Source organism: Anabrus simplex, chromosome 2 (assembly GCF_040414725.1).
Source record: "Anabrus simplex isolate iqAnaSimp1 chromosome 2, ASM4041472v1, whole genome shotgun sequence".
NCBI classification, from domain to species: Eukaryota; Metazoa; Arthropoda; class Insecta; order Orthoptera; family Tettigoniidae; genus Anabrus; species Anabrus simplex.
In genome coordinates, this window is record NC_090266.1 from 705682809 (window position 1) to 705703989 (window position 21181).

Here is a 21181-nt window from a genome sequence, read left to right on the forward strand (position 1 = left end):
AAAGGAACAACGAAAGTAAAACGGAAACACTGTACTCCTAATCCAAGATTCTAAACCAATCTACGGTGAAAACGATGAATATACGACAAAATGTCAAATAACGGAAATATAGAGCGTTTCAACCACGAAAAACCGACCTTCAAGACTATAGCACCCCGTTACATTAGGAAAATTATTTCTTATCTTGTGATAATCGTACGTAATTTTCACCACGTCGAAACGTTTAATGCTATATTTTCTATAAAACGTGAATGTAAGGTACGAAAAAATATTAGAGGACCAAACATGTACGCGAATATATGGGCAGTCTGGTGGCGCAATCCGTATTTCGTAACGAAGTACCGGTTCGTCACAGTAATTTTCCATGTGACCGCGTGTAATGTAGAGGAATGGGGGGGTTTGGGGGCGCAGCCCCCAACGAGCGAAAGCGAGTTGAAATATAAAACTGCGAGATAGCCCAAAACCTGACTTCCGTACTAAATAACATGGCAGTGTTTTGATTGGCTGCTGTGTACTCTTTACGTTAATGTTACGTTCCTCCACTGTGAATACAACAAATTTTACGTTAATTTTACGGTTACGTTACGTCGTTATGTTTACGATTACGTTTGCATTGTGAATGGGGCCTTATTGATGAGAATTCGCAGTTTGACAATGAAATGTATATTTTTTAGCTTTATTCGATTCCAGTTTGACTTCAAATGTCGAGAGAAAATAAAAGGACCTTTTCGTTCTCTAGGGAGGACACTGTCCGTGATTCCTTAAGGGCTGACCGCTGCTGATTTCATAGATTTAAGACACTTCCGGCATAAGGTCTTTAAATAGGATGTGTACAACCCGCTGGATCACGCCATTGTTGCTTTTTGAGATATCTTCTTTAAAACGTTTTAGAACATGACCACTGTCGATGACGTCAGTTGGTTGAGAGTTGAGAGGGACTTTCGCGCGCTTTCGTCCTCAGCGAAGTTTGAATTTGTTGTGTTAATTGTTATTCGAATCCGATGTTGAACTGATGGGGCATGCTGTGGTTCGGAGTGTTTTACTTTAATTGTCACTCGAGGAACAATTGCGAAGAATCAAGATGTGAGACTTGTTGAAGTACCTTTGATAGTCTGTCATATGTGACGGTGTTAGGTTATGTACCTTGGTGAGTTACATTTATTTCTTCTTCAGTTAATGATGGACTGATCGAGGTTATGGATTATCATCATTATGACTGCTTTGTTACTGACAACCGTGCTTCATGTTGTAGGAAGTTATTCGTCAGTTATTTTTACAGGCGGTGTGTCATCATGCGTGTGGAATTGACGTTAGGGTTGTAGGGTTAAGTCGAAATGTTTTGGATGACCATTAGTATCTACCTTATTGATGCTATTTATAATTATTCCGTTCTGTTATGTACAATAAATAAGTGTTTGGTGCGCTCTAATCGACATCGCAAATTTTCAAGAGAATTTCTGCTTCTAGCTGCGTACAAACCAGGTTCCTGTATGAAAGATTGAATTACTTAGCTGGGAAATTGTATACGACTCAATAAGTGTATAGCTACGAATGTAAGCGTAATTTGAACATCATTTATTTTCCTTTGCCCTGAGATGGTTTGTTCACCCCCGAATCTCTATAAGTTAATGGGTGTATGGTTAGTCCACACCAAAGTTAATAAACAATGTTAACGAAAACATTTCTCAAGGTGTTAATAAACTTCTGTTAACAAATCTCTTTAACATTGTGTCCACACCAAAATATCTGTTTGTGAGGTTACAATGGATAGGGTCAGGAAGAAGAAAATACTTACAGCTGCGGCTTTCATTATTTTAATGAGTACAATTAGAGAAAAGCGCAGACGCAAAGTGAGGTAAAGAAAAATATTGGAAAAGTGTTTAGAATTAAGTTTGGTGAGGACACTTAGGCCTATGTCAGAACTTTTAATTCATGATGCAGCAGGCTTTCAAAACTTTCTACCCCCTGCGGGTGGGGGACGCACATGTAGAATACACCCGCGGTATCCCCTGCCTGTCGTAAGAGGCGACTAAAAGGGGCGACCAAGGGCTGACTGAATTAGAACCATGAAACTAATTTTGAATCGTACCATCACGCGGGGAACACCATAGGTTGCCTGTACTTGCGAGTAGTACCACTAAATTCGGTACAAAATAGGTTTGTAATTAGTAGCAGTATAAGCCTGGCCTGGTGGATTCCAGTACCCGTGCGTCTTACCCATGTGTGCAACACCGCGGGTCTGGGCGTAGCCTGTGAGTTGTACCACTATATGAGCAGCACCGTGGGTCTGCGTTGCCCGTGATTAGTACCCACTATGTGAGGAACACCACGGGAATACCGGCGCCCGTGTTTAGTACACCTAGGTGGGGAACCTTCTCGGTTTGCGTTGACTGAGTTGGGCCATTGTGTGAGACACACCATAGGACTGCGTTACTTGTACGTATTGCAATACTTGTGAGTAGTACCATCTTTTGTGGAACACCGTGAGTCTTCGCTACTTCTGATAATACCCCAACATGACACATACCATGGTTCTATTTTACTCGCGACATGTACCATTCTGTGGGGCCTTAGACGTGGATTTTGCACCCCCTTTAGGCACCAAGCATCATTGTGCTTTATAAGTGGTTCCTTGGTCGGTAATAATGTTATTTTCGATCTGTATTTAGTCCGATCCACTGGTTTTTGTTTGTTTGTTTGTTTGTTTTGTGTTTTGTTGAGTTCCTGTCCATTCATTCTTCATGCCATATTTTATTTTTACTTTGGTCAGTGGATGCCTTCGCAATTTTTGTTCTTTCATTTCGTACCATTAGGGGCCGATGACCTTCGATGTTAGGCCCCTTAAAACAACAAGCATCATCATCATCATCATCATCATCATCATCATCATCATCAAAACTTTCTGAGAATCTCCCTACAAGAGTTTCAGTTCTTGTTGACAGTAATTATTGGGCCTCAAATTGCAAGAAATGATACAAATTATCGGAATCTCATCTCAATTAATGTTAGGCTAAGTATAACTTGAAGATCCCTAGCGACTGGTGACTCCTACCAAGGATCATGTAAGTGAAATACTCCTGCACTTCAGTAGTCTACTGTATTTGCCTTCACTTATGTATTTGTATGGTGTATACGAGCTGTTTGCGATTCGACAGTCGATTTAGAAAAATAATAAAAAAGTATTGTATTCCGTGCTACGAATTTGCGTGTTCTAATTGAGTCTTTGCGCATGTGCGAACCGAAATGTTAACAAAAACACGAAATGTTAATGAAAAGTTTCATTCACAGAAGTTAAAGAAATTTTGTTTATCAACATGCTTGAAAAGTTAATGAACATGGTATTTTGTTTATTAACAGACAGAAATGTTCATGAACATTGTTCATTAACAATGTTTATTAACAAAGTTAACGAAAACATCTTGGTGTGGACGCACCTTAACAATAAGGTAGGCCAAACTTTCAGTACACATTCCTCAGATGTATAAGAAGAAAATATTTTATATGGATATGGGTACAGAAACGCTTTATTTCCATGTTAGAACTAATTTTCTACAACTCTACACGATACATTAATCATGGGAAACACACAGGAACAGAAGATACCAGCATACCACATGAAACACTTTCTTGCATGAATTGTTCAAAATGCCCTCCATTAGCTTTGATACATGCATCAACCAGCTGTTGGATTGAATCCCAGATGTGCTGATGAGTTGATGCATATCAATGCTAATGGAGAGCATCTTGAACAATTCATGTAACAAAGTGTTTCATGTGGTATGCTGGTATGTTCTGTTCCTGGGTGTTTCCCATGATTAATGTACTATTGTAGAAAATTAGTTTTAACATGGAAATAAAGTAATTCCAAATCCATGTCCATATATTTTCTTCCTCTACGTGTGAGGAATGTGTCTTGAAATGTTGCCATATTATATTGTTGCATGCTGTATAAACTGAAGTGTAGTGTGTTCTCTGGCTACATTTATGTAGTCAAGAATTTTTGTTTGGTGCACTGACGGGTAGTTTTTTATACAGCAAGGTTCCATGTATTGTTTCTATTAAGTTAGTTGCCAGGGCTGCTTAGGAATTACATTTGCTAGTGTATATTTTAAAGAACCGTTTTTGAGGAGTTTTTGTTCAGACTCATTTTTTAGTGGTATTACAAATTGTGTATATTGTCTGTAGACTTGGAGGTCTTTGGTTCGGCACACTGTTCTAAAACACTGTTGCTGCGTGCTTGCAGTTTGTCGCATACCAATAATAAGCATGATTTCTTTCTCGGATACCAGACATAACTTACTAGTATTATTATATTTGTTGTGGTTATTTCACAGAGTGGAATTTTTGCCTGTCAGGTAATAGGCTAATATATTGATACCCCTCTGGTCTGGCATTCTACCCTTCCTGCATCTAAGTTTGATAGGTGCCCTTGCTTCATATAAGTCATTGCAATTTTTTAATACAAGATCATTCTTGGTGACCCATTGAAGAACTGTTTGGAGAGTAGTGTATGTCCTTGAGTTCAGCCTTATGGGAAATAACTAATGCAGTTTTTGTTTTGCAGCATTTACACCAACAGAAAACACGTGATTAACTTCTCTTCAGTTGTTACAGATTTTAAGGCTACTTGAGGAATGGACTGATGAGGCATTAGTTCATGTGGCACTAAATCATCATCTTTTTCCTATGCTTTTCCTAAACCTGTGGGGTCGCAGGTGCAAACTGTGTTGCACATGTGGATTTGGCCCTGTTTTATGGCTGGATGCCCTTCCTGATGCCAACCTCTATGCAGGGATGTAATCACTATTTTTTGTTTTTGTGGTGGTTGGTAGTGTAATGTGTTGTCTGAATATGAAGAGGAAAGTGTTGGAACAAACACAAAACCCCAGTCCCCAAGCCAGAAGAGTTAATCAGACGCAATTAAAATCCCCGACCTGGTTGGGAATCAAATCCTTGACCCTCTGAATCGAAGACCTCAACACTGGCCATTCAGCCAAGGAGTCTGACTAATCATCATCATCATCTTCATCATCAATGTCCCACTCCAGTTGCCTGGGTGTGGTTAACAAGCCTCCTCCACTCCTTTCTGTCCTTCCACTCTTCCTGCTCCATTACTTCCGCCACATCCAATCCAGCTTCTCTAATAATGCTATTTGCTTTACGTCCCACTATCTACTCTTTTACGGTTTACGGAGACGCCAAGGTGCCGGAATTTAGTCCCGCAGGAGTTCTTTTACGTACCAGTAAATCTACCGACATGAGGCTGACGTATTTGAGCACCTTCAAATACTACCTGACGGAGCCAGGATCGAACCTGCCAAGTTGGGGTCAGAAGGCCAGTGCCTCAACCTTCGGAGCCACTCAGCCCAGCAAAGGTTCTCTAATGCCCTTCCAAATCTGATCCATCCACCTCCTTCTCGGTCTTCCAACTAGTCTCTTTCCCTTAACTTCTCTTTCCAATTCCCTTCTTGCTACCTGTTCCTTTCCCTTTCCTTTTACATGTCCGAACCATCTCAATCTTGCTTTCTGTATCTTCTGTACTAATGGTTTTATATTTAGCTGTTCTCTGATTTCAATATTTTGAATTCTATCTCTTGTTGTCTTTTTAACCCTAAATCGGGCACGCTGGTGAATTTCATTCGCCAACTTGCGTATTTCATTTGTAGTTTTTAGTTCCTAAGAGCTACAGCCGTTGCACTGCTAGTACCTTCCAGCGAAGTCTTATCGATACTTTCAGTGCAGCGGTATCTGTTCAAGAAGTTGTACGTGTCAAGCTATTCGACCTTTACTCGCACGTGCCGTCATTTGGTGAACTTTCTTCACCACGCGCCCGGAAATGTAAGTAAAATTGTACCTCAAACGTTCTTGGAGTTTCATTATTTTAAAATGTAGACTATAGAGGACACAAACGAAACAATCTATTTTTATTGTAGGGCGAAGTTTGTGAAGGATGAAGACATAGCCTACAAATGATGTTACAGGAATTATTTGGTGAGGAGGAAGGATCTGAGGGAGCTGAAGTTTGTGATTTTTCTGATGGTGAAGATGAAGTGGTAAATTATTCAGACATTGATCATGACAGTGAGAGTGAACAAGAAGGTGATGTAGGCGTAGTTGATAGCTGTGAACACGACGAACTGGAGGGGGATTTTTCTTTGGGAAAGACGAAACAATATGGTGCAGCACTAGCTATTCAAAGGTTACCTCTAGGATTGAAGAATCTTTCGTTTCAACACATAAGTGGTTGGTTGAACGAGCTAAGATAGAAACACTGCCTCCGGATATCTAAGCAGTGTTATCCCCATACCATCAGGAAGAAACAACACAAGAAATAAAAGTGCCATTGAAGAGAGGACGATGCATTCACTGTGAGCGGAAACAAAATCAAGTCACCACAACAAAGTGTAATCAGTGTCATAACTTTGTGTGTAAAGCACATTCTAAAAGATGCATTAGATGTGTAAGCTGTGAGAATAATGATAATGATTAATGAAGATTGTTAGAAGTGTTTCATTTTAAGTCCTCATGAGTTAAGTGTTAATCTGTTTCAATTTTATTTTCAGTCTTCAACCCATGAAATTTTTACCTTTTATTTTTACATGTAAGTACTGTCACTTGTAATTTGTATTGTAATTATTATGTCTGAGGATTATAAAGCACATAAGCAGTAACAATATCAGTCGTGTAAGAGTTAGTACTTGTTAACCAGTTGCTATGAATGGTGAACGAAATTCTACTTCTTAGATCTTACTATCTTGTCTCTTACTAGTTACCAGCCTTTCTAGTCCGTATGTTACAGTTGGTATGAAATACAGTTTATGTAATGTTAATTTTGTTCTCTTGGGTACTTTGTCATCCCATAAAAGCTCTCTGACTTGATGATAAAATGTTGTACCGGTACCATTACTTAGTCTGTTATAAATTTCAGTGTTGATTTCATTACTTCCATTAATAATGCTATCTAGATATGTAAACTGTTCTACATTCTCTAACCATTCTCCATCTATGTTCACTTGGCTTCTCTTTTTCTCTTTTCCACAGTGCATGACTACAGTTTTCTTTTTAATAATTACCATTCCAAACTCCTTCAGATTTTCATTCCAAATGTCTGGTCTCCTTTGTACTTCCTTTTCTCCAAATCACCACATCATCTGCAAATACCAAAGCATTCACTTCATCATTACTGATACTCTGATTTACATGTTATATGATTTCATCCATCAATATAATAAACAATAATGGCAACAATGCACTGCCTTGCTTGAGACCTTTTTTTGTATAGAATGTTTTACATTCACCGCTCCCCAATTGTACACTGCGTTTACTCTCATGGTGCAACATATTTATCTTTTTGATTAATGATTTTGGTACATTCCTTTTCAGTAGGCATTCCCATACATGTTTTCTCTTGCCTGTATCATAAGCTTTTTCCAAATCCAAAAATACAAATATGATTTCCTTGTTCCTTTTCAGATGTTTTTCTATTATTGTTCACACTGTAAATATCAAGTCTATTGTTGATCTATTCGGTCTAAAGCCATAGCCTATTGTTCTTTAACTGTGTTTCTATTATATCCCTTAGTCTTTTGTCTATGACTTTCTCCATTATTTTTAGCCCATGTGACAGTAGGGTTATACCTCTATTATTTTCACATTTCTTCCTATTTCCTTTTTTGAACAGTGGTACAGTGCTTCCATGTTGCCAATCTTCAGGTATCCTTTCATCCTTCCATATGGCATTGAGGGCTCTGTATAGCCACTTTAGTCCAATGCTTCCTGCAGCCTTAATCATATCAGCATTGAATTCGTCTTTTCCACTTGGTTTACCTTTGGTCATTACTTTCACTGCCCTTTCAAGTTCCAACCATGTTATCGGATTCTCTTCTTTTTCTCCGTCTATTATTTCCATTTTCTTATCTCCTTCTTCCGAGCAGTCATCCTCATTATAAAGTTTTTCCAAATACTTTGCCATCACCTCCTGAAGACCCTTTTTGTCATGTGCTATGGATCCATCTTCTCTCTCTAATGCCTTGATTTTTTCTTGATTTATTCTTTTCAATTTTATTCCTCTGTATAATAGTTTCTGATTTCCTCGACTGTCTTGCTCAATTTTGTGGGTAAACTCTCCCCAACATTTCTTCTTTTCTTCCTTGATACTCCTCTTGACTTGTAGATTCAATCTTTTGTATTCCACATGTAACCTTTCTATCTTATTCTCATCCTTCTGATACGTTTTTTTCTTTTCCTTATCCATTTCTTTCTTCACCTTGTTCCTTACTTTTATTTCTTTTTTTATTTTGTCTGTCCACCACCGTGTGTCCTTTCCCTTAACCTTTGCTTTTGTTTTCCTGTATACCTGAATTGCTGCTTCCACAAATGTCTGTCTTAAATTGTCCCACTCTTCTTCTCCACTTCATATTTCCGTGTTAGGCAACATTTTATACTTTCTTGGAATGCCATTCTTTTATCCTCCTCCAATTCCCAAATCCTGATCTTTGGTTTCTACTTCAGTACAGTTTTAGGGATTTTTACTTGTTTTAATTCCACAATTAATAATCTATGATCACCTTCCATACTTTCACTGGGGATTATCTTTATATTCATGACGTATCTTCCCCATTCTCGGTTTGTTATTATAAAATCGATGAGTGTTCCATACTGTCCATCCCAACTATATCAGCTGATCTTATGGCTATTCCTCTTCATAAACCATGTGTTTTTTATTATCAGGTTATTTCTCATACAAAAGTCCAACAGTTTCTCTCCATCTTAATTTCTATCGCTGTACCCATGTGGGCCCAGAACATTCTCATACCCCATTCTGTCAGTTCCCGCATGAGCATTCAGATCTCCCATTATCATTATCCCATCTCCAACAATATGTGTTTCCAGTTCATTGAGGAACCCTTCTTTTTCTTCCACGTTACATCCTGTCTATGGAGCATACACCTGTACTATCTTCAGTTCCTTGTTTACATGTATGTGCATTATTATAATTCTTTCATTTACATACTCGACTTCAACTATTGGTTCAACATTCTGATTCACTACAAATCCCACTCCATTTGTTTTCTCTTTACTGTTACCCATCCATACAAGGTGTACCCCTTTCTTAGTTTCTTCATCCTTTCCCTTTCCATTTTACTTCACTTAATCCCAGGATGTCGAGTTTTTGTCTCTCCATTAGGTCAATCAATTCATTTTCCTTCCCATTCAGTGTTAAAATATTTATTGTTCCAAATCAGGTTTTGTCCTCTGATCTAACACTTGCACGAACATCAGCATTACCATCATACTGTGCAACTGTAGTCAGAGACTTGTCGGTTCCATTTCCATTTTTAAACTTCCATCCGAGGCTTGTATAGTAGTTGAAAGCAAGTACAAATTTACTCATTTGCTGACCTGCTAAGCCTAACGCATCTGAGGATTTTCTTTCGGGGTTTTATTCCCTTAGCCTTTGAAGATCCCTGTTTTCCACAAGGCAGTGGTTTTCTCTTCTAATTTTCCCCAGAGAGGATGGGTTGCCTCATCCACCATCTTCGCCATTCCGAAGGTCTCCTTGTCTGCTTAAGATGCTGTTAAGGTCTTACCCGTAACCCTGGGCATGGGTTCCACGTTATATCCCGTGAGACTGGGTCCCTGCCTGAACTTAGCTCTCCTTCACACCGGCCTACTGATGTGGAGGATAACCACCCCCGCAACATCGATGCGCCAGACAAGAATTAATCAAGTGAAGGATTGGGAAGATGACCCTATCTCCCTTTTAATGGTTGTGTATGATGCCACAACCAAGGGTTGTGACTAATGTGCCACTAAATATACAGACTTAAGTATCACATGCTTAGAAGATATGAAACTTAAAAGGGTCCACCTTTTCAATACAAATAAATGTTATAGTTTATTTACAACATATATTTACACTTGGAACTAGTTTCAACGCTGTTTGGCGTCATCTTCAGCCAAAATGTGGGAAATAGGCTAGCATGTAGACATTTATATTACAAGGTGTTACATTAGTGTGATTAAATGAGAGAACATGAAGATGCGAAGTATAATGTCAGTTTCAAAGTGGTCATGAAGGGTGAGTCAAAATTGTATCAACATGAGATAACATAATCACTTAAACAATAAAGACATATGAACATATAAACCGTTTATATGAAGGGAAGGGAAGGGAACAGAAACCTGTAGTTCCAAAATATGATAATGGCTAGCACAACGTAATTACTGCTAAGTTGCTGAGGTCAGCATAGTTTAACAGGAAGGGATAGGTTAACTCAGGACACTAGGCAGGTAGAACAGGCATTTATTATACTTCCATTGCTGCAGAAATTGTCTTAAGCTCATTCATCCCCAACTCACACGCTTAAGTTACCTTAAATTTTGGGTGTGAAGAGTGTGTCTATCCATTCAATTTTGATGTATAGGCTAATTAGGGAAATAAGTTCCAACCTCCACTGTTTACTCTAGGACTGGAGTAATATAATGGTACACCTATGTCGTATTTGCAGGACCTGCCTGGGTAGTAGGGTTCTTGTTGGGGGAGAAACTAAAATTAATGAATAGTTTTACCTATTTACTTTTCCTTTTGCTCTTCTCTCCCCTTCTCCTGCCACTTTCACTCCCCACCTGTCTCTCCTTATCCTATTTTACATATATTTATTTACATCTTACACAAATTGAACTTGTTATAAATTCCAGCTGGGCATGCCTGCCTCTTACCGGAGGCCCTAGATTTGATTTCTGGCCAGGTCAGGGATTTTTATCTTGATCTGTGGGCCGGTTCAAGGTCCACTCGGTTCACGTGATTATAACTGAGGCGCTATCTGATGGTGAGATAGCGGTTCTGGTCTAGAAAGCCAAGAATGACAGCTGAGAGGATTCGTCGTGCCAACCTCATGTCGCCTCGTAATCTGTAGGTCTTCGGGCTGAGCACCGGTCACTTGGTAGGCCAAGGCCCTTCAGAACTGTTGCACTGTGGTGTTTGGTTTGGTATAAATTCCTGAACCACCAGTCTCAAAGTCTGCGTTCTGTGATCTTTACCACTCGGCTAACACGTCACTTGACTGGTAAAGATTTAAATGTCATACATAGAGGCTATACAGGCACATAGTACATTACCATTAAGACCAGTGGTGTGCAGTAAACACATTCTTTACCCCAGCTGTAAATTTTTTTTTTTTTTTTAATAGGGCTTATAAGCAATCATAGCCCCACTACACTCTCTAAAGCCAACATTACAATTTTATAAGGTTGCGTTTTTCATGGAGAGGTCTACCGGAGAAAGGCCTTTTAAGAATATTTTTAACCACACACTCGCGCGCATTTCCAGATTGATATTCATGGCAGGGACGACACCATCATTACTTGAGTCGTCTATTTGCAAAACCGGCCATCTCCCAAAAAAATTGAAATCCACTTTTGTGCTGAATGTGTTCTCTGTTCACTTTTACACAAGGTAGCAAACTATTAGCTGCAAGCTCGGATTCCAACCAGCTTATTTACTTCATAAAAAATTGGAGTTTGTTGCAAACACGGCCGTCCGCGTATGGTTATGAGTTGCAATACCGGCCATCTCCTCTAATGCTAGAGGGCAGAGGAATTGCAGCAATTGTGTGGGAAAGAACAGCTTATTCATGGTGACTATTGTAGGTGTTATAGTTCTGTTGTAATAGAAGTTGTGGTTTTTATCATAGAACTGTGTAGCTATTATAATTATATTGGGAAAAATGGACACTAAGGTTAATAAAGTGACACCTGAAAGGGCCAGAAAAAGGCAATGAAATAGCATTAGCTCTTTATCATAAGCTAAATACTACTAATATGTCCAGCGTTTCATTTTATAAGGTGTTTTGCTGATCGATGTGGGGGGCAGAACAAAAATTCTGTTATGATATCAGTGCTCTCCTTTTGGTTTGTCACAAAGACACCTAGCAGCATTAAGGAAATTGATGTAATTTTCCCTGTGACAGGCCATTCATTTTTACCATCCGAGAGTTTTCGGGCTCATTGAAAAACAAACAAAGAAAATAGAAACTTTAATACAACCTGAGAAATTTCATAATGTTCTTTCTCAGTATGCCAAATTATTACATCTAGGAAAAGATGACAATGTTCCCGACTTTGACTGGAAAACAGAATGTACTTCTTTCAAGCCTACAGGGAAATGGCACTTCAGATTTTCTGCTGCGGAAAGGGTTACTTTGACCAAATCAAAAGGAGGCGATTCAGTGTTAAATCAAGGTGAACCCAACTACAGAATAGACGTTGGAACAAAATTAGGCGTTTGTAAGATAGGTAAAAAATGTTTTGATGATGAATCCAAAAGTTATACATACTGGTAAGATAGTAACGAATTTAAAGGCAAAAGATGTTGAATCTCTATTGACATTTTGGGACTCAGTGGAGAAATGTTGAAGTGCTTAAGTTTTACAAAGAACTCATTGATAACAATAACCTTCCACAAAACAACCCAGAAGATGTGGGAGATGCACGTGAGCACAGTCTAGACAATGGCTTTAATGTTTAATGTTTTTTAACGTTTCATTTTTGAAAATTTAATTCTGGTTCATTTTGTGTAAATACATTGGCTTTTTATACTGCATTGATTTTTTAAATTAACTTTTAAATAAAGCATATTTTGTACATTTTCATTCCTTCAGTTTCTTTAGTTTGGTGCAAACCCGGCCATCTCCAAATTTGATGTTTAAATATTTCAAATAATTATACGAATAAAACATTAGCATTCTGTAACATTCATTAAATGCTATTTATAAGTGATATAGCAAATACTAATAATTCTAAATCTCTTTATTTAGATTTTATACGTTTTTTCAGTCTCCTGAAAAATGTAACCGTTTGGAGATGGCCGGTTTTGCAAATAGACGACTCACTTATTCTTTAGTAGATTTTAAACTATGTTCTACCGGGCGGGTTGGCCGTGCGGTTAGGGGCGCGCAGCTTTGAGCTTGCATCCGGGAGATACTGGGTTCGAACCCCACTGTCTGCAGCTTTGAAGATGGTTTTCCGTGGTATCCCTTTTTCACACCAGGAAAATGCTGGGGCTGTACCTTAAGCCGCTTACTTCCCACTCCTAGCCCTATCCTGTCCCATCATCGCCATAAGACCTATCTGTGTCGGTGCGACATAAAACAAATTGAAAAAAAAAAAAGATGTACTTACAGTTTCACCCGGTGACGCTTCGTGATAGTATAGTAAAGATTTTCACAAAAATACACTGTCAGGTACCTGTCAGTACGGGTCAGTTCTTCTTTCCCATTGTTTTCTTCTACGGCAGCCTTTTCTTTCTTTTCTTCTGATTTTCTAAAGACTCGTTTGATGTTATTGAGCGAGTAGCCATTTCTCCTGAGGGTTCTCGCGAGGTGTTTTTTCTCTTCTCCGAGGTGTTCTGCGTCTGATATCGCTATGGCCCTGTTAACCAGTGATGTTAGAACAGCCTTCTTTTGTGATGGGTGGTGATGAAAAGAGGCGTGCAGGTACCTGTCCGTGTGTGTGGGTTTCCTGTATACTCCGTGACTCAAGAGTTCTATTGATATTGCGTTTTACTAGGACATCCAGGAACGGTAGTTTTCCGTTTATTTCGATTTCCATGGTGAACTGGATACTTAAGTGAATAGAGTTGAGATGGACGAGAAATAGCTGCAGGTTATCGCTCCCGTGAGACCAGATCATGAACGTGTCAACCACACAATGGAGAAAACATTTTGGTATCAAGGTAGATGTGGATAAGGCTTTCTGTTTGAAGTGTTCCATATACATTTAGGCTATTATTGAAGAGAGCGGTGACCCCATAGCGGCCCCCTCCTGTCTGTTCTTAGAACTCCCCGTAAAAGTAGAAATAAGTGGCATTAAGGCATTCTTTAGCTAGTGTTGACAGGTCTTCTGGAAGTTTCTGGTCTAATAGCCGAAATACTTCTGTTAGCAGCACCTTTGTGAAAAGTGACGTGATGTCAAAACTTACTAATAAGTTCGTACTTTTGATTGATTGGTCCTTAAGGAGTTGGATGAAATGTCGGGAGTCCTTCACGTAGGTTTCAGTGTGTCCTGTATGTGGCTGAAGTAGTCCGGCTAGGTAACAGGCGATATCGTGCGTCGGAGATCCTATAGAGTTCAGTATAGGTCGCAGAGGTATGCCTTCTTTATGGATTTTTGGGAGGCCATACAATTTAGGAGGTATCAAATCTGAGGAAATCAGTTTCTTCTGTATTTCGGCTGGAATACTGGAATTTTTTACTAGTCTGGAGTTTGTCCTTAATGCGGTTCATAGGGTTTCTTATTTTCCTGTATGTAGAATTGGTGAGTAATTGTTCTATTTTCAGTGTGTAGATGGTGCATGTCATTATCACCGTAGCGTTGCCTTTATCTGCGGATAGGATTATGGTTTCCGTATTTTGATGTAGTGTTTTGAGGGCATGAATTTCTTCTTTGGTCAAATTGGATGGCGGTGGCTTTGTGGTTCTCAGTAGACGCGATATATCCTGTCTGATCTCTTCTGCAGATTCGGTAGGGAGGTGTCTGATTGCAATTTCCACTTTGCTAATTATTTCTTCCTCCAGTATCCTATTAGGAGCTACTGCGTAGTTGAGTCCTTTTCTCAAGGCCGAAATAGTAGGTTCACTGAGTGACTTATCTGTGAGATTAACTATTACATTCCTCTGTAGTGAATCATATTGTTTCGGTTTCTGTTTTAGTAGGAGGCAGTTAAATTTCTTGTTTTGTTTGGCAGTGGCTAGTTCCAGTGTACGCTGGGAATGTATGTTGCTAACTCTGTCTAACATGGTCCAGTCATTGAGAGACAACGTGCTGGCAAGTTCCAAGTGGAGGTGAAATAACTTATTGTTAAGGTAGTTCAGAGTCCGTCTGATGTCACTGATCTGTTCCCTGAGAAGTAGCTGGTAATAGGATACCGGTGGAAGAAATAGTTAGCAAAGTGGAAATTTCAATCAGACACCTCCCTACCGAATCTACAGAAGAGATCAGACAGGTTATATCATGTCTGCTGAAAACCGCAAAGCCGCCGCCATCCAATTTGACCAAAGAAGAAATTCATGCCCTCAAAACACTACGTCAAGATAGGGAAACAATAATCCTACCCACAGATAAAGGCAACGCTATGGTGATGACACGGATCATCTACACACTGAAAATAGAACAATTACTCACCAATTCTACATACAGGAAAATAAGAAACCCTATGAACCGCATTAAGGACAAACTCCAAACTATTAAAAAATCCTAGTATTCCAGTCGAAATACAGAAGAAACTGATTTCCTCGGACCCGATACCTCCTAAAATTGTATGGCCTCCCCAAAATCCATAAAGAAGTCATACCTCTGCGACCTATCCTTAGCTCTATAGGATCTCCGACGCACGATACCGCCTGTTACGTAGCGGGACTACTTCAGCCACATGCAGGACACACTGAAACCTACTTGAAGGACTCCCGACTTTTCATCCAACTCCTTAAGGACCAATCAATCAAAAGTACGGACTTATTAGTAAGTTTTGACATTATGTCACTTTTCACAAAGGTGCTGCTAACAGAAGTATTTCGGCTATTAGATCAGTAACTTCCAGAAGACCTGTCAACACTAGCTAAAGAATGCCTTAGCGCCACTTACTTCTCCTTTAACGGGGAGTTCTACGAAAAGACAGAAGTGTGTGCGATGGGGTCGCTCCTCTCTCCAATAATAGCCTAAATGTATATGGAACACTTCAAACAGAAAGCCTTAGCTACATCTACCCTGAAACTGAAATATTTTCTCCGTTATGTAGATGACATGTTTCTGATTTGGCCTCACGGGAGCAATAACCTGCAGCTATTTCTCGACCATTTCAACTCTATTCACGTAAATATTCAGTTAACCATAGAAATCCAAGTAAACAGAAAACTACCATTCCTGGATGTCCTAGTAAAACGCAACATCAATGGGACACTGAGTCATGCAGTATACAGGAAACCCACACACACTGACAGGTACGTGAATGGTTTGTGGTATAGTGTATGTAGCATCCTGCAGCACAGAGCTTGACTGCATCCCAAGATGCTCAACAGGCTTCATATTGGGAAACAGATCAGTTAATCCAAATATGTTATACTGTTGTTTCTCAATAAGTTATCCATCAGTGTAGCCCTTTATGGACATGTGTTGTCATCTATAATCTGTGTACCCATTGGACCCCTGGAAAGCCTGTTATTTATCCTGTTCTAGATCGATGATCAAATCCATAAACGCGCGCGCGCGCGCGCGTGTGTGTGTGTGTGTGTGAGAGCCAAATATGATGCTTCCCATGATCAAAATACCACCATATTGGTCTCCTGTAACAGTGCTAACTGGATCGTACCTGCTGTCTTATCACCATATGTAAATATGCTGTGAGTGGGAATCAACATAGGGACTTAATGTTGACTTGTCCATGTACAGTTTACAGTCCTACTATTCCCTTATCCTAGCTCAGTGTTCTCTGCACTACACTGGTCAGGAGTCAGTAGGATGGCACTCTCAGGCCATGGGCATGCAATTCCACTTAACACAAGCATCAATATACTTGATATATTGATATATATAACATCAGTGTGTTGTGCCCAGTGAACACGAGACCAATAGAAAGGACACATCTGTTATGGGGGGTGAAGTCATTGTCGCTAACTTATGGTAGGATGGAAGTGCCAAGCTAGGCTTGGAGGAGGAGAAATGTTTAATGCGTGCTTATCAAATATTCTGTGATTTAACATTCTTAGGATTAAGATAGCATTTTCAACTTGGCACGAGTTTAAAAAAATTAGTTTTGAACACTAACAGCAAATTGAGAAACATTAATAACGGCATCCTTATATTTCAAATAATTAATTAATATGTAATTTGTTATACAAGTTCTAAATTGTGACATGAAAAAGTTACTTGGCGCAGATTGTTGGCTGTTGATCAGACCGTCACAGCCAGCTCCGCGCTGCCTCGCTTATTTCATGCTGTTAATCAACACACGGCTTGTTACCTTTTTTTTTTTTTTTTTTTACACACCAAGCAAGTTGGCAGGTAGTGGGTTCGAACCCCATTCTCGGCAGCCCTAAAGATGGTTTTCTGTGGTTTCCCATTTTTACACCAGGCAGATGCTGGGGCTGTACCTTAATTAAGGCCATGGCCACTTTCTTCCCACTTCCTTGTTGCCATAAGACCTATCTCTCTTAGTGTGACGTAAAGCCAATTGTTAAAAAAAAATTAAAAAAAAAAAAAAAGATAAATACAGAAGATTAGAATATTGTAGAATAGAATATTTCTAAACAGTATTCTAATACTTTAAAGAAAATCTAATTTTCCTTATTGTTGTATATAAAATATTTACATTGTATGAGTATAATCAACACACGGCTTGTTACCATTTTTTTTACACACCGAGCAAGTTTACATTTGCATTGTATGAGTATAACATAGATCAGTTAAATCATTCTTACTCTCAAACAAAATATTCCTGTCAGGACACAAAGAAATAACAATCATTTCTACAGAATGCAGTGTAAGGTAAAATAACAAAATCTATCCAAATCATCAGAAAACATTGAAACATAATACATAAATGGGTGATATCTTACAAAGTTACTGTTTTCGTTAGGCAATTTCTGACTTCAATTTTGTGTGAGGAGTCACTGGGGCCTGGTTTCTTCAACTGTATGTTAAATTTTACTTAACAGATGTTAAGTAACAATTGTTATTAATTTAACACTTTGTTTAAAAGTGCCCTGTTTCACAAAAATATTTCCAACATTTGTTACTAAACAATTGTTAAAGACAAATTAACACATTTCAGTGAGATTTCTGAATGCGTTTGGCAGTGAGCATGTTTTGTTTCTTTACATAAAGCGCTCCTAGTAGTGTGTTGAAATAGTATTTTGTCACACAGACACATGGTTGACATTATTATAGGTTAATGGTTAGCAAAGACCGCTAAGACGTAAACATGTTAAGTAAGAGGAACAAAAGCGTTCTGATGAATGCGAGTTGTTATTTAATTTAATTTTAATTTAAAATTATGCGAATGTGCTTAAAAAATGAAAGAACGGACTGTTATATCACAACATTCGATATAGCCTATTCTTATATTCTTATCACCTGGAAAATGTGATAATTGATGTGTTTTGAATGGTTTTCAGGCATTATTTTATTGTGGGGAAAATAATGTAATGCGTTGTTAATGCTGCACTGGCAGCAGGAATTCATTGCAGGATTCTACACACTTTTTCTTGCACTCGTGAACATAGTCGCCTACAATTACATGAAAAGTGTCTCAAGCATAATACCGGTATCTAACAAGTAGAGGCCAGACCCTGCGGTCAACCGATTTCACCGAGCTTTAATATACCTGTGGGGAGACACTAGACGGTAACTCGTGTATAAGGGTTTAAGTCAACACCCATTCGTTTTCGAAAAGAATGAAGTCTGATAGCATTACACAGAATCCGCTTCGGACAAAGTGGAGGTGGTAGAACACTAAAAAGCGAACAAATTTTACTTAAACCTGTCAGGTCCGCAACCTAATAACTTCTGAAAAATTGATGTATCCCCGATTCCAATCCAAGGCATATATACTTCGGAGTTACATCACAGTGGAACGGAGTGATGGCCAAGTGGTTACCGTACTTGTCTGTGAACCTTGTAGACGTGAATTCGAGTCTCGTCGCAGCTATTATTTTTGCACAAAATAAATTAATATGTCCGCCTCTGTGGTGTAGTGGTTAGTGTGATTAGCTGCCACCCCTGGAGGTGCGGGGTTGATTCCCGGCTCTGCCACGAAATTTGAAAAGAGGTACGAGGCCTGGAACGGGGTCCACTCAGCCTCGGGAAGTCAACTGATTAGAGGTGGGCTTGATTCCCTCCTCAGCCATCCTGGAAGTGGTTTTCTGTGGTTTCTCAATTCTCCTCCTAACTTAAGGCCACGGCTGCTTCCTTCCCTCATCCTTGTCTATCCCTTCCAACCTTCCCACGCCCCAGCAAGGCCCCTGTTTAGCACAGCAAGTGAGGCCGCCTGGACGAGGTACTGGTTATCCTTCCCGGTTGTATCCCTGACCCAGAGTCTGAAGCTCCAGGACACTGCACTTAAGGTGGTAGAGGTGGTATCCCTCGCTGATTCCGAGGGAAAACTGACCCTGGAGGGTAAACAGATAAAGAGGAAGAAGACACTTAAATTAATATTTGAGGGAATGTCAAGTTAAAAATTGGAACAAAAATATTACGCAAATTGCAGTACAGTTTATTTTCTACCTGAAATTAATATAGGCCTAAACGTTCTCACAGTTACTGCTGGATCTCTTTATATATATATATAAATTTGAGGTAGAAAATAAAGTTCCACTGCAATTTGATTATTCATTTTATTTTCATTTTACCTTCACATTCCCTGAAACAATGATTTAATTTGTATAAAATTGCGTGTCTATGGCGGGACTCGAACTCAAGTGGTCGCGGTTCGGAGAGAAGTACGATGATCACATGGCCACTGCTCCACTTGCTAGATTGCAAGTCTTCAAGTATATAGGTGTTGCATTAGAATCGGGGGATTCATAAATTTTTCGGAAATTATTAGGTTGCAGACCTGACAAGTTTGAGTAAAATGTGTTCGCATTTTAGTGTCCTATAACCTCCATGTGGTCCGAAGCGGATCCTGCCTCATGATATTTGTCCTCACTGTTGGAAACTCAAACCTATTTTCAATATCGTCTAGTATCTTGTTCATTATGGCTTTGGTAATTAGAGATGTATCTTCTGACAACTCTAGAAAGTAGTTATTTCTTAGTATGGGTCATCCTTTGCCTTCTTCAGTTTATAGTCTTCATACAGCAGTAAAGCTTCAAACTTACATCTTCTACATGCCTCCATTTTGCAATTTTAACAGTTGCTAAGAGGTTTAACACAGGGCTGCTGCCAGGTTAATTTAACACAAGTATTAACAATTTTTTACAGTTAACAATCCTTGATGAGACGACCATTTTGTTAAATTATGTGTTAAGTCTCCTTAACAGCAGAGTTAATACTTAACATTCGTTGAAGAAACCGGGCCTGGATGTTTTTGAGCGGTGATGTAACTTCACTGTGAAATATTCCTTGCATTAGGCTTTCATGAGCAAGATTACATTATTCTGTTCTGGCTCCTATTCTATATAGTTTTGTCCTGGCAATAGGTCAATTCTAATACACTTTTTCATTACAGCAACATTCATTACATCAATGAGGATCTTTACATTGGTAATATTAATATATAAATGACTTCACCACTGATTCACATTAAAAATACAAAGTTTAACAGCACCTTCAGAGGGTTGAATAAGCTCAACTCTGTTCTTGCATTGAATTAAACTGTTAACCTGTGAAACATTACTCAGTAAGAGCTCTGGACTCAAAATGTTCGATTATATAGGCATAACTGAATATCCTACAATACAAGGTGTCTACGTTAAAGGTACAATAATATAAAATTTAATAACTTGAGAAATAATGGAGGTATTTATCGGCGGTTTGTTTCTACAACTAGGATAACTCGAAATGTTGTTTGTGTTCGCTTGCAGTGGTGGTGGTACCACATGCATGCGCGTAACTGCATTGTTCACGAGAAGCGCGCCAGTAACCATGTGGACTCCACAGGAGAAGGTGTTCTGTGTGCTTTCGCTCGCAGAGATAAAATCCGTAACACTAGTACAACGTAGATTTTGGCGTGAGTAAGAACTATTACCAACTGATGATGTTCCCACTTATGTAACAATCATGAAATGGGACAGGCGCCTTCGAGAATCTGGGACCTTGCTGTCGATGTCGGGCCGCCATGCCAAGCATGCAGTTTCAGAGGTTATTGTTGATTTGATCCGTGAGTCCTTCAAGCGGAGTCCTCGTAAGTCAATTCTACAAGCAAATAGGCAGTTACAGTTAGCTCGTTCGACAGTACGTGATGTCGTCCACAAAAGGGTGCGCCTATGAGTGTACAAACTGCAGTTTAGTCAGAAAATCAAACCTCAGAACAGGCCGCTATGGAAGGTATTCGCGAAGACAATTCTGGCAAAAACTGATGGAAACGAGGCATACCTCGAGTCGTTCATTTCTCGGACGAGGCTACATTCCGTATTTCCGGCACGGTAAACAAGCACAATTGCCGCATATGGGGATCTGGACCCCT

General features: G+C 39.3%; 1 protein-coding gene across 2 annotated transcripts in view; it reads left to right on the forward strand.

Moving 5' to 3' along the window:
- The first annotated feature begins 901 nt into the window (after positions 1-901).
- Positions 902-21181, forward strand: part of LOC136863048 (SPRY domain-containing protein 3) — a 201966-nt gene continuing 181686 nt past the window's right edge. For both annotated transcript variants that reach the window (XM_067139372.2, XM_067139371.2), the window contains exon 1: positions 902-1147. The gene's annotated coding sequence lies outside the window, so the exon portion shown is untranslated. The remainder of the gene's footprint in view (positions 1148-21181) is intronic.